The sequence below is a fragment of the Mirounga angustirostris genome, unplaced genomic scaffold, assembly GCF_029215605.1.
Source record: "Mirounga angustirostris isolate CCGP_5_RB_7025 unplaced genomic scaffold, mMirAng1.0.hap1 SCAF_2, whole genome shotgun sequence".
Classification (NCBI taxonomy): domain Eukaryota; kingdom Metazoa; phylum Chordata; class Mammalia; order Carnivora; family Phocidae; genus Mirounga; species Mirounga angustirostris.
Window position 1 is genome coordinate 59,433,957 of NW_026991710.1, and position 6,579 is coordinate 59,440,535.

Genomic DNA, 6,579 nt, shown 5'->3' on the forward strand with positions numbered 1-6,579 from the left:
GCTTTTCCATTCAACAATTTTCCAATCCCAGTAAAATGGTCCTTGAGTCCATCCCCTGTGTCTTTTTTGGGGTACAAATGATTTGGGCAATTGCTGAGGACAGCTATAAGGGCAGAGTTTTACAGGGCACCAGACTGGCCTTGGAGAACAGCTAAACACACACTCTCCATCATATTTCCCCAAAGGGAAAATCCCAAAGGATGTTCTCTCCTCTGCCTCCAGATATGCCTCTGTGAGTTCATGGACTGAGAAGTGAGAAGTGAAGGAACAGGGGAAAACCAAGAGGCCTCGGAAAAATGATGCTGACGTTCAGTGATATGGGAATGTCAGAATGAGACTGTATGTCACACTGTGCAATCTTTTCTTCCACCTTTGGATTTCAGCTCATTTAATAAATGAGAAGAAGTAGAACATATTTGGAAATTTGCTGAGATGCAGGTTCAAAAAACGATCTAGTCTGCTCATTTACCTCAAGGAACTTAGAACTGACAAAAGTGGAAGTATTGAGCTGATTGAGAATTCTGAAGGGTACAGCGTGAGGAGAGGACCCCAGATGTCCTGACTTTCCCCAAGAAGGAGTCTGCTGAGTCTGCTCACTTTTCAGATGATGGCTTCTGTCAGGATTTTCTTCAGGATGGTCTTGGTGTCCTCAGCAACTATTTCAAGGAGGTGACCCTGATGCCACCATCTAAGGTGGGGATACTAGTGTTACCTAGGATTGGGATGTAGCTCAGGATTGGATATAAGTAAGAAGCTCTATTACAATTCATGCACGGTAATACCCAGTCCCCTGTGAGGACAGTGTGCAGATCCTGAGACTTTATAATGGCCTTGTACTCCTCCATGGGTTTTCCCATACTCTGCACCACTTCCTGGAGAGATTCATCATCCACACCAGAGAGTGAGCGGGAAGCTTTCAAAAAGTCCCCATCATCTGCATTCTGGAATCCAAAGTTTCCCTGCAAAGACTCTGAGTCTATTTGCCCTTGCAAAGTGATTGCTTTGTCATTAATGACCTCATTATTTTCAGGCAGGTCCTCTAGGAGACCATGGTACCCGATGTCAGACATGTCTCTGTGCAAGCAGTTCCTAAGCTCTGGGAAGTCATGCAATAAGCGGTCAAAGCTGGAGACCAGGAATATGATGGGTTCACACACTCCCTCATTCTGGAGAGTTTCCCTGAAAAATAAATATTTCTATATCTAATCTCTATATCTCTATATAGTTCTCTCTATAGAGGTAGAGATATATAGAATAGATAGAAATAGATATGTATAGAAAGAGAGAGAAATAGACATAGACCTATCAATATAGATATAGAGAGGATCTGCTTCCAAATTCTATTCAACAACCTCTTCTCTCTCTCTCTCTCTCTCTCTCTTTCTCTCACACACACACACACACACACCCACAGCCCTCTGGTACGTGGCCATGACAGGAAATAATACCTCTTGAGATACCATCTCTTTTCCAGCCTAAAGGTGTCAGCCAGCTCTGCAGTCCTGAGCACTCCATTTATGAAATGGCCTTCAGTAGATCATAAAATAAGTTACAAATGTCAATAGAGATTGACCTGAAACTCTTTCCCAGTTCAAATAACTAAGATTCTGGGTGGCTTGGTCTGTCAAGCTTCTGCCTTTCAGCTCAGGTCATGATCCCAGGGTCCTGGGAGTAAGTCCCACATCGGGCACCCTGCTCTGCAAAGAGTCTACTTCTCCTTCTCCTTCTGCCTCTTCCCTGGCTTGTGCACTCTCTCTCTCTCTCATTCACTCTCTCTCTCAAATAAATAGAATCTTAAAAAATATAAATAAATAACTAAGTATTCTGAAAGCCAAATCAAAGTTCCAGAATGGAAAAAAAAAAAAGAGAGAGAGAGAGGGAGAGATAAATGAATTTACTTTTTGTGGTATTTATTAGTGATGGTCCAGAGGTGACAAATCCATAATCGTGGCACCTTTAAATATGAAGGGTTAATGAACAGTGTTACTGGAAACCAATCCCCTCAACTTACAGATAACGAAACTGAGCAGACAAGAGAAGTAACATGCCCTGAGCAAGGTCACACAGGTAGTCAGGGGCAAAGCCAAACTCAATTCTAGTCCAGAGTTCTCTTACCTCACAGCTTCAGGCACCCAGTAAAACATTCAATCAAGGTGGTCTTTCTTCTGCCAGTTAGTTCCATCTTATAGAAGCATCCTAAAGGGGATAGGAGTTGTGTCTCCGTATGTGTCATCACAACCCTGCCTGATTAATTAATTAAACAAGGGTTTTCCCCAGAAACACCTCTACCATGAGACCTTGCCCACCCTTTCACTTTCCAAGTCTTAATCCTTCTATATCTAGTTGCCTGTATTATCGTAGAAGCCGACGTGACTCAGATTAAGTTTGGCCAAGCCAAGAACTAAGTGCCAGTTTTAATATCTTTAAAACTTGATTTAAAAATAGTTAAACAGAGAACTTCAAGTGGGCAACACTGATATTTTACATCATCTACTTTTATAACTAACAAAAGTTATAAGCCTGAAACCCAGATGCAGTTGTATATAAATATAAAAACAGAAAGAGTAATCCAAAATTGTCTATTTCACAAAAACCTACCTAAACCGATTATGTTCAGTTATGTCTGTCTCAAAGGAACAATCTCTGGGAAGACCTTTTCCAGACCTAGCTCCACCACCAAGAAGCATGTGACCTTGGACAATCCAATCCTCCAGGACTCGCAGTTTCTTTTCTGTGCCCTAGGAGAAGAGAGGACCAGAGCTGATGATCCCTCAGTTCCCTCCCAGACCTAAAATACTGTGTGGGGTCCTAAACACTTTATACTGAGCAGGAAAAAAAGTGGGACCTTATATGAACTCAAATGCTAAAATGTAAAACTAACTCTGAGCATAATTCTTGAATATTTTAGGGTTCTTTCCTACAGCAAAATAGTTTTTGTGTTGGAAAATCCTCAAATCTATATCCCTTTTATCACAAACAGTGGGTATATATGTCCAAATAGTATGACGGACCACTAGGGAAAAAAAATGTGTGTATCAGAACAACTATCTGCCCTCAGACTCATTGCTTTCCAAAGCAAAGCCCTCAAAGAACTCCATTATTATTTCCTGGGGGTCCCTGTTAACACACAGAATCCTAATCAGCCCCTTCCTTTATATAAAAAAGTCAAAATGTTGGCTGGCCATTTTAACAAGCTCTCCAGGTTAATTTTTTGCACACTAACATTTGAGAACCAATGGCTAGGCCCCAAGGACAATTAATTTACCTTCAAATAGCAAAATTTGAGATCATATATTCTTTCCTGTTTTCAGATCATAATGAATAAAGAAATGAGAAAGAGGAGAGGAAAAGAGAGGGAGGGAGGCAAAGATAGGGATGGGGACAGAAACACAATGTGCTGAGTCAAAATGAGATTTACATAGACCTTGTCCTTCAAAAACTTATGAAGAGAGAAAAGACCCCACAATGATGGAATATGTTAAAGGGACACAGGTGTCAACTGAAAGAGCTCCCATGGCCAGAGCAGAGACAATATAAGCAATAAAATAATTAGTGTTGGATTATAACCCAAAGCATAGAATAAAAATCCATGAATCCATACCAATATAAATAAATGGTGAAAGGACGAAAGAAAGGAAGGAAGAAAGGAAGGATGGAAGGAAGGAAGGGAGGGAGGGAGGGAGGAAAGAAGGAAGAAAGAAAGAAAAAGAAAGAAAGAAAGAAAGAAAGAAAGAAAGAAAGAAAGAAAGAAAGAAAGAAAGAAAGAAAGAAAGAAAGAAAGAATCTCCCATGCAGAAGAATTTCAAACAATTTGTGCAGACATTCCACCCTCAAGCTGATGGAGTATAACTTCCCACTCTTTATGTGTGGAAGACTCATAGTGACTTCCTTCTACAAAATACATTATGAAAAAGGTAAAAAAAAAAAAAAAAGTCACTATCACGGAGAAAGCTGACAAACACTACCTCGGCCAGACGATCAAGGTCAACATCAAGACTGATAAACCATGTTGTAGTATGTATCCTTGACATGATATAATAAAAATGGCAGTATACCTCTTTGGTTGTCCTCCTAATAACCCACAATCACAGTCTAATCATGAGAAAAACAATAGACCTTTCCCAACTGAGGGACATCTTACAAAATACCTTTACTCCTAAAAGTATTCCAGGTCATCAACAACAAGGAAAGGCTGAAAAACTGTCCCAACCAAGGAGAGCCTAAGAAAACATGAGGACAAAATGTAGTGTGGTATCCTGGATGGGAACTTGGCAAAAACTAAGGAAATCTGAATAAAGTATGGTCTTTGGTTAATAAGAATATTTTAATATTGGTTCATTAATTATAACAATTTTACCATGCTAATATAAGACGTTAATAATAGGAGAAACTGAGTGTGAGTGCATGAGAATTCTCTGTACTATGTTCACAATTTCCCTATAAATCTCTATTTTGTTCTAAGAAATAAATTTTATTTTTAAAAGTGATTTAAATGAATCAGACTCTAAGTGTGAAGACATTTTAAGAATAGTTTAATTAATTAATTTTTGCCTTATTCTTAAAGAGCTCCTTTAGTAGGAACAAAGTAAGAATTTTATATCAGAAGGCAAGAAAAAAGCTTATGAGCAACTATAATGCCTCCTCAACCTGAAAAGCAGGAAAAGATAATAAATTGCAAAAATCAGATAAAAGTACTTCCTTTATATTAGATACCATATTGCAAGTGCATTTAAAATTAGCAATGCATAACATTTATTTCCTTGACGTTTGTCTTCTAAAGAGTTCACAGTATTTGAGTGTCAATTAACAATGATTCATGTGAAATTTTTATTAAACCAAATTTACTGTGAAATTACTGCCCAGATAATACTTTATTTCGATTTTATTGAGTTCCTTCCTAATCACTGAGCCTTTTAGTCAGAGCTCTCAAGTATAGCAAATGCCTTAGAAAGCCAATTTTTAAGTTATGATTACAATCCCCTAATGGAATCACATATCATTTTCCTTCGCTCAGATATGGGCACACAGTAGGCTCCTGGTAGAAGACTGAATGAATGGATGAAATTGTTCTTTATCATTTCATTCAGCAATTTCTTTCTTCTCTTTGCCCAGTTCATGTACTGATGTTTATCAACATCGACCCAAGAAGGTGAAGGAAGCATTAATGTATTAAATATTCGGTGCATACCTAGCGTGTGCAAGGCGCTAGGAATACCATGCTAGCCAGACATAGATGCGGTCCCTGTCTCCAGTGAAGGCTATGCTGGTGGGAGAGACAGATACTAACCAAATAGTGACATAAAGACAACTGAACAAGATTATAGTCACTACTACAAAGGTAAATACACAGCTTATTACAAGTACCTATAAAAGAAAGCTTAGCCTACGTGGGACCTCAGGGAAGACTACCAGAAGAAGCAATATTTATATTAAGAATTAGAGAAAGGGGAAGGTAAGTGGTGGAAGGAAAATATGATGAGAAAAAGGAATGTTTCTGCCTGCCAATTATAGGGCTTTGGTCAGGTCCCTTGAGTTTAGGCTCTGAACCTATTTCCTTCTCTGTGCAATGGGGACAGTAATAGACTCCCTGTGTCATAGACTTCTAGGAAGCAACGAGTTAGACTTTATTTGTAAAGTGCTTAGCACAGTATCTAGGACATTAGTAAGTACTTAATAAATATTTTCTGGTGGCCATAACAGCCTGGAGCCACACTTCCTGAGTTTGAATCCTGGCTTGGCTGCTTAGCTAGCTGCGTGACCTTGGACAAGACGTTCCCCTGCTGTCGTTCAATTCCCCCATCAGGATAATAATAAGTACCTGCCCATAGGGTTGTTGGAGGATCCCATGAGTTCTTACGTGAGGCATGACACAATTCTTAGTACATAATATGTGCTACATGAGTGTTAGCCTCTGTTAGGAATAAGGAAACCTCGCAACAATCCAATGAGGCGTTTAGAAATTATTCTATGGCTTTAGGGAAATTGAGACTCAAAAAAAATAAGTACCTGTCCATGTTTACTTAGCTAACTAATTCCACAATCTGAAACTCAAACACCCAATTTCTGATTCTAACCTCACTCCATGAGGCCTCCCCAAGCCTGAGTAAAAATTGCCTTCTTGGAATCTCAAGGAAGAACACTTGACATAATAATATGACCATTGGTAATAACATCCCTTGGTTCATTCCAAATCCATAAAGATGTGTCTGGGCTGTGAAGAAATAGATGGGAATTCTTGTCCCTCTGAATGACTTGTGTCAGAATATTTTAACTATAGCACTAAGGAAATTATCCTTATTAACAGGAAATAAGTCTCAGATTTGAATCTGAGCAATAAGATGTGCTGAGGAAAAACACTTTGACTCACTCTTCATCTCTTAAAGAAAATGAGAGCTTTTCTACTCACAAAATAAGTTGTCATGATAGCTGTATGGAATAAGAGTCTCCAGGGTCAAAACGCTGCTGGGAAAATACCACTGCCCAGCTGGGATGCACACACTCCAGGTCTGTCTGATTCCGAATCCCTTGGCCCTTTCTCCACGCCACTCCCACCAACACATGCTGCCCCCAGAGGTCATT

At 39.3% G+C, this 6,579-nt stretch overlaps 1 pseudogene; it reads right to left on the reverse strand.

The window, feature by feature from the left end:
* Positions 1-600: 600 nt before the first annotated feature.
* On the reverse strand, positions 601-6,014 carry LOC123848917 (immunity-related GTPase family M protein-like; annotated as a pseudogene).
* Positions 6,015-6,579: the final 565 nt, after the last annotated feature.